The sequence below is a fragment of the Bufo gargarizans genome, chromosome 2 (genome assembly GCF_014858855.1).
Source record: "Bufo gargarizans isolate SCDJY-AF-19 chromosome 2, ASM1485885v1, whole genome shotgun sequence".
NCBI lineage: Eukaryota > Metazoa > Chordata > Amphibia > Anura > Bufonidae > Bufo > Bufo gargarizans.
In genome coordinates this window covers 393,404,464-393,411,312 of record NC_058081.1, presented here as the reverse complement: position 1 = coordinate 393,411,312, position 6,849 = coordinate 393,404,464, and the positions used below count along the sequence as shown (strand labels likewise).

Genomic DNA, 6,849 nt, shown 5'->3' with positions numbered 1-6,849 from the left:
CTATAAAAAAAATTACTATAGCAGTATATTAGCTAAAATACAATCTATGTGTATTTTATGAAAATTTTGTAATATTGCTCTAACTTCGTCTTTTTGAATATTCGTAATATTGCTCTAACTTCGTCTTTTAGAATATTCGTAATATTGCTCTAACTTCGTCTTTTAGAATATTACGAATATTCTAAAAGACGAAGTTAGAGCAATATTAAGAATATACGTACAAACTTTTTACGTATATTCTTAATATTGCTCTAACTTCGTCTTTTAGAATATTCGTAATATTCTAAAAGACGAAGTTAGAGCAATATTACGAATATTCTAAAAGACGAAGTTAGATCAATATTACGAATATTCTAAAAGACGAAGTTAGAGCAATATTACGAAATTTCGTAAAATACCCATATAGATTGTAATTTAGCTAATATGGAATATAGCAGTGCTAAGTTGAAATCGCCATGCGATTACTTTGAGTTATATTAATCGCATCGCGATTTCAACTTAATGCTATATTCCATATAGGTTAATTCTAGCCTAATAGGCTAGAATTAACGAATATGGAATATAGCAGTGTTAAGTTGAAATCGCAATTTGATTATTATAACTTGAATTAATCGAATTGCGATTTCAACGTAATTCTCAAATCCGACAGTACATTCTAGTATATGGAGACGTTCCCATGGTGATGGGGATGCTCCATGAGCACGGAAGTCGGCAGAAGCGGCAACGGGCACTGACTGGAGCAGCCAGGAAGCCAGGAATCCAAAGGACAGGTAAGAACAACTTTTGGGAAGTGGGAAAGAAAAAAATATAACAATAAAAAAAAACAACGAATATTCGATTTCGCAAATATATAGAACGATATTCTAAATATTCGCAAAATCTCGAAATTGCGATATTCGAGAAAACAATTTGCAATTCAAATATTCGCGCTCAACACTAATTATTAATATAAAGATATATGGACATAGATTTTTTATTTTTTTTACATAAAGGAACACCACAAAATCAAAGAGGAAACCATCCTAATGTAAAATTAGAGCCCACCATATGTGAAGTTAAAACGAATATCAACGAACCTTACATAGCAGACCAACCCAGGCGGAGGGGAGGTACCCGCCCAATATTTTGCCGAATCATCATGAATGACGGACCCCCAACTCAAGAGTACTAATATTCCTTACCCCGACTGAAATAACAACCAAAATAATAATAATTTTTTTTTTATTTTTTTTTATTATTCATTATGTACAGTCATTCATTTATGTATCCATATTGGGTGAGGGGTTCCCAACCCAAGAACACTGCAGGAAAGAAAGCTGCTAAATCACAGACCTACAGCAGCAGACTACGCCACACATATACAATGAAAAGATTAACAACCTGGATAAATTATCAATCAGCCAGGACAAAAGGCCGAAGGGGACGGCAGGGCCGAAAAATGTTATGCACCCCAAACTATCCCTGAATCGCCTATTAAATTTTGGTAGAGATACCACAAGGTAGGTGGCATACATGTGTTGTGAGGGCTGTGCAGCCTAGTCCATCCTTGTCAAGGGGAGTGCTAAGCTTCCCTTTAGTCAACTAACCCAAAGAAACTGATGCATCTCTATCACAGCTGCCCAGAGTGAGATCCGAACCCATGCAGCCAGAAACAACCTGAACTCACCGTTCGGACATCCAGACCAAACTGTACAGCGAAACGAGTCATGTAGAAAGATGCTTGGAGGACCACCATGCTGACCTGTGAAGACCTACCAGGAAGACCATTCAGTGGTTGACCCGTACAAACATAATAAGAAAACCCAAATGTGTCCAACAAACCCCAAGGAATAGAGCGAATGTAGAGGGATTACTACTACCATGCCTCCCCCCGGAAATATGAACTAAGACCGCCATATCATTCTTGAAAACCCAAATAGTGTTTGTTTTTTGTTTTTGTTTTGTTTTTTATACCTCTTCCCCGGTAGATAAGGTGATGTGAGCTCCAGGCCCACTCATCAGGAGGCGATGACACTACCCCTAAACAAGCAGGAACTTAACATGGAGTACTACTTTCCACCGGAAATCACCCAAATATACCGCTCTCATACTCCCAATCTGCATCATACATATATCTAGATAGAAATACATATATTTTTTATTTATATATAATTATTATTATTATATATATTTTTTTATTCCCATAAAAGGAGAATTATGAACTGCAGGGAAGTAAACTACTACACTCCACGCTGAAAGGGAAATTGGGAAAACACCCGGCGGGACTGATCTACCTCGAAAAACATCCGCAAAAAAGGCCAGCCAATAAACAAGACACAGGATAGAAGCAAGGCTTCTCACACAGGAGGATATCAACATACGTAATAAATTTCTATATAGAACAAACCTGTGTATTTATTTATATATGAATTTTATTTTATTTTTTTACATTTATTGTAATATATATATATATTACAATTTTTTTTATCACCTATAAAATTACTTTGTTAAATTATTTATTATTAGTATCATTTAATTCTTTTCAATCACGTTTTATTTTAATTTAAAAAAAAAAATTAAATTAATTTTTTTACATTTATTGTAATATATATTCCAAGGAGCTAAAGGAGCCCGTGCAAAGCAGCAGGGGGAGGGGTGAGGACCCCATATTGCCCTACATTACCGGGGAGACCAACAATTTCGCCCGACATGCTTAGCCCTAACGCCATGGAACTGAAGCTGGGAAGGGGGGGGGGGGGGCACAGCCATCTCCAGGATGGTTTATAAGATACGGCCCGCAGACTGCACACACGCGGGCAGCTGGGGGATAATAAGAGTCGGGGTGGGGGGGTTAGGAGGAACGACGAGCAGACCGCCGGACCTTCGCTGAAGAGATGGAGCTGCATGCATACCGCAGCAGCAGCTCCACAAAGCCCTAGAAGCAGGCACAGGGGAAGAGGATGGCAGGGTAGGGCTCAGGCTACTCTAACAGAGCACAGCTAACCCTCCCCTCCTCATGTAACTCACCAGAAAGCAGCCAAAAGGGCAGAACCACCTGTGCACTCTTGGTGTGGACAGAGCAAAGGGGTATGTACATACCAATCTGCTTCCACTGGCAAGAGGAAGTGCCAGCAACGGGAGGGAGTATATGTATCTCCAGGATCCCCTGAACCGCCCACATCCTGTCTAAGAAGGCTCCCCAGTGCATTAACCCTTAATGGCCCTAAACAACGACCTTCTTAAGCACTAATGTAATGGGGCCAGCTCCCTAACGCCCTAAAGTGGGGAATGGGGAGTGGGGACCATCAGTCCCTAATCACCCTCCTTATACAGTCGGGTGCTTACCATAATTGACATTACAAAAGACATAAAAATAATAAATAGAATAGCAGCAGTAATGCAGACAAGCGCTACGACAAGCAGCTCATTTGTCGAATAGAGAGTGTACCCGATCCTAATATAGGGGGGAAAAATAAATGCAGCAAAAGCAGGCAATTTTGGAGCAATCCCCACTTAACTATAAAAAATCCTTGTTGGATATACAAGACTACACTAATATGAGTAGTAATGAGGGCCAGCTAAAAAGCACCTCCAACAAAAATGTATGTAAAGACAGCAACATATTACCTAAAATAAATGGAATCACAAGAGGATCAGGATCTGGATCGACAAAGAGCGCACCCCGACGTACGTTTAGTTCCGCTTCTTCAAGGGGCGTATGTAGTTGCACCCACTAATCATCTAATATACCCTAACTAATGAAAATAGAATACAGTTCAGCTGTGCACCGACCAATCATTGTATACCAAACAGGACCTGGCACAGGCTAGACCAATCAGCGATGGCCGCGTCATCTCGCGAGACAGCGCGAAGATGACATCAGCCATCACATGACCCGCCAAAGCCAGGTAGAGGGATACATTGTGAAAGTGAGTGTTGCTCGCGTCATCTCGCGAGATCTCGGGAAACGACGCCGGCCGTAACATGACCAACCAGAGCCCAATAAAGAACACCTCGTGAGGCCGCGAAGGCGTGATCGCAAGTCAAATTGCTATCCCATGATCACACCCCGCTTTCTAATATTCAGATGACTCGCTCGCCAAAGTAACCGGGAGATGACGCAGGTCGTCACATGATCCGCCAGCCCCAGGTAGATTATACATGACGCATGGCTAAGGTCCTACACCACCTCCTACTATGCAAATAACTGTCTCACCATGGTAACCGGCAATGTTATATGCAGACTGACTCACCTACGAAAGAGCTCTTTCCACCAAATCACATCAGATCTTATGCACAGCTGTTAATCATACGGGGGATAGGGATATAAGGTAAAAGACCTACATCTCTTTGCTCGACGCCTGACATTTAAAAAGATTTTTAATTCAAGAACGTACCCTAACTTCACTACTCAAACTGAACAGGAAGCTCTTAGGATCCTGACGTCTCTAGTGGAGGAACAAGTTCTAGATGGACAATTACCTAAGGTACATAAAGACCTGGCCAACCAATTATTGCAGGCTTTAATGGTCTGATACAATCTGTAAATATGTGGACCATTTCTTACAACCTTTGGTTGAAGAACTTCCCTCCTACTTACACGACAGGTATCCTAAAGAAGGTGGAAAACATCCATTTGAAACCAGATTTGCTCATCGCTACTTGTGACGTGGAATCGTTATATACATCCATTAGACATCAAGACGATTTAGAAAAAGCAGCATTTTATCACAAGACAAGCATAGGTAACATTAAAGAAAGAAATACCATAACTCAGCCGCACCTCCAAAAATAAAACATGATTTATTGAGACATATTAGTTAAAAACATGAATTCATAGAGCAAGCCCCACTAATGGGCAAATTATCGTAAAACACAGTGGTAGCACATGGAATAAAAGCAGCTAAAAAGTGAGGAGTAGTGTTGAGCGCGAATATTCGAATATAGAATTTTTTTCGCGAATATCGGCACTTCGCTAATTCGCGAATATTTCGAATATAGTGATATAAATTCGATATTTCGAATATTCGTTTTTTTTTTTTTTTTTTATTGTTATATTTTTTTCTTTCCCACTTCCCTAAAGTTGTTCTTACCTGTCCTTTGGATTCCTGGCTTCCTGGCTGCTCCAGTCAGTGCCCGTTGCCGCTTCTGCCGACTTCCATGCTCATGGAGCGTCCCCATCACCATGGGAACATCTCCATATACTAGAATGTACTGTCGGATTTGAGAATTACGCTAAAATCGCAATTCGATTTTTTCAAGTTATAATAATCGAATTTCGATTTTAACTTAGCACTGCTATATGCCATATTAGTTAGCCTAATATGGCATATAGCAGTGCTAAGTTAAAATCGAAATTCGATTATTATAACATGAAAAAATCGAATTGCGATTTCAACGTAATTCTCAAATCCGACAGTACATTCTAGTATATGGAGTCGTTCCCATGGTGATGGGGACGCTCCATAAGCATGGAATATGGCTTCAATGGCTTGGTAGAATTAGCGAATTGACGAATATATTCGTTATATTCCACAAAACGAATATAACGAATGTATTCGTCATATTCCACAAAACGAATATAACGAATGTATTCGTCATATTCCACAAAACGAAGATAACGAAGTATTCTGCATCTTCATTTTAGCTACCTATTCATCAATTTCGCTAATTCTAGCAATGATATAGGAAAGTTGACTATAGAGACAGCTAAGTATAATTCGCTATGCGATTATATGACTGCTTTTTTTTATAAATAGTATAATTATAATAATTATCAGGTATTATAATTATTCTATTTATTTAAAAAAAAAAGCAGTAATATAATCGCATAGCGAATTAAACTTAGCTGTCTCTATAGTCAACTTTCCTATATCATTGCTAGAATTAGCGAAATTGATGAATAGGTAGCTAAAACGAAGATGCAGAAAACTTCGTTATCTTCGTTTTGTGGAATATGACGAATACTTCGTTATCTTCGTTTTGTGGAATATGACGAATACATTCGTTATATTCATTTTGTGGAATATAACGAATATATTCGTCAATTCGCTAATTCTACCAAGCCATTAAAGCCAACCATATAGTAAACCAGGTCCAAGTTGGAATCGCAATTTAACTTAGCACTGCTATATGCCATATTAGTTAGCCTAATATGGCATATAGCAGTGCTAAGTTAAAATCGAAATTCGATTATTATAACTTGAAAAAATCGAATTGCGATTTCAATAGGAGAGTAGCCTTTAAGTTAAAATCGAAATTTGATTTTTTAAATCGCATATTAATCGCGTTAACAAGAATAATGACGAATATTCGATTTCGACGAATATAAAACGAATATTCTATCGAATATTCGCGAATTTCGTCGAAATCGAATATGGCACCTGCCGCTCATCACTAGTGAGGAGAGCAAAGGACTCCTAACGCGTATCGCTAGTGCAAAGACTAGCTTCCTCAGAGGTCCATATGAATCCAAGTGACTGTTTCAACATTTATAATCAACATAATTGCATCATAATTAAATAAACCTATGGTAAAACCTATCAAAGGAAGTCTCTTGAGAAAGGGGGGCCAGAGAGAGGGCAGCAGAGGCTATATGTTACCTGGATCCTCCCCGGTGCATGGTCGCACGCAGATGCAAGTGCCGGAACAAGCCGGCGCCCAAACCGGAAGTCAATGCCGCGATGCGTTCCAAAAACCGGAAACACATCCGGCATTGATGTAACCACCGGTCGCCAGCCTGCGCCGTAACATCAAGTGGAACGCAAATAGATAAGAGGCGCAAACAAGCGCAATGGGACATGAGGGGCAAAGAGCAAATAAGGGTAATATACTGTAGGGATTTCCCAAATGGTAGCCTTCAGATAAATA

General features: G+C 39.5%; 1 pseudogene; it reads right to left on the bottom strand.

Annotated features, from left to right (window-relative positions):
• Positions 1 to 1,472: 1,472 nt before the first annotated feature.
• LOC122929880 lies at positions 1,473 to 1,588 on the bottom strand (annotated as a pseudogene).
• Positions 1,589 to 6,849: the final 5,261 nt, after the last annotated feature.